We start from the raw sequence: 1,271 nt of genomic DNA on the forward strand, positions 1-1,271 counted from the left end.
GGAACTCCCCTGCCCGTAGCCCCACTCCATCCCTCTCAGCCCCAGCCCCAGGAATAATCCTACTAAAGGGCTTTCTCTGTTTCTTTCCTACTTTATTTCTTGGGTCCAAAGCAATTAGAATGTGTCCATAATTTGCTACTCTCAATAACCCTGATACATCTTGGAGTTCCCATTTAGTCGGGTATTTTGACAACTCTCTCTATACTTAAAAAAAAAGCCATTTATTTGCTTTTTTCAAAATAAAACAAAAAATGAAAGCAAAAAGTTCAAATGCTTAAAATCAGGGACGATGTCTCGCCTTTGTATTCAACACCCACACCCCTCCCCCATTTCTCCTCTCTCAGCACAACTTGCTCAGTATTCACCTTCAGAGTTTTTATTTATACCTACCTCTTTCTTCTCTCAACTTTTCTTCCCTCCAGCTGTGAAGGATACCATGTGTCAGTTTCTCTTATGACAGCACCTTTAACATGCTGGCGTTATGCCTACCTGATGTGCCAACTAGTCTGGAGAGTCCCAAACTCCATTTCTCCCTTTACACTGCAGGGGTCTGTCTCCAAAAGTCCCTCTCTCTTACCTTCAGGAAGCCCTACCTGAGCTTCCTTCTCCTCAGAAATGCCAAAGAGAAATAAAACTGACGAAGGTGACCTGTTTCTTACCTAGTGGGCTGAACCATGCTTCCAATCCTCCAAGAACTGTTTCTTTCTGGCACTGTTTTTTCCTGAGAGCATGATGTAGTGACAAGCACCACACCTGGATTCGGAAGACCCCGCGGCAAGTTTGAACTGGACCATTTACCAGCTTCGTGATTTTAGGCAAGTCACTTTAGCTTTCTGAGTTTATCTACCCACAGGATAGCTAGTTGGAAATAAGCGTTCCTTGACTTGGTTCCAATATCTGCTCTACCCATATTGAAGAGACAGCCTTAAAAAGAAGGAACAAAGGTTACTGAACTGTCTACTAACCAATTTCCAGTGGGAGATCAGAAAGGCTTCCTGGCACTGGCCCCGGTCCCCCGCAGCTCCTGGCTGCCCCTGCCCCCACCCCACCTCTGGCGCTCCATGGGCGTGACTCCACATAGCTCTAAAGGGAGGCGCGAGTCCTTGGAAAGCTCCGGATTCCAGAGGGTCAGTCAGTGCCATTTGGTCTAACCTGCTTACAGGACTCCTCGGTGGGGCTTTCCTCCCACTCTTCCCCCATTGGCGTCACGAAGGGTGACAGCCACGAACCGCGCGATCGCCCCTCGCCCAGGTTACCCTTCGCTGGGCACT

The sequence above is a fragment of the Fukomys damarensis genome, unplaced genomic scaffold (assembly GCF_012274545.1).
Source record: "Fukomys damarensis isolate Sample0158 unplaced genomic scaffold, DMR_v1.0_HiC HiC_scaffold_20, whole genome shotgun sequence".
NCBI classification, from domain to species: domain Eukaryota; kingdom Metazoa; phylum Chordata; class Mammalia; order Rodentia; family Bathyergidae; genus Fukomys; species Fukomys damarensis.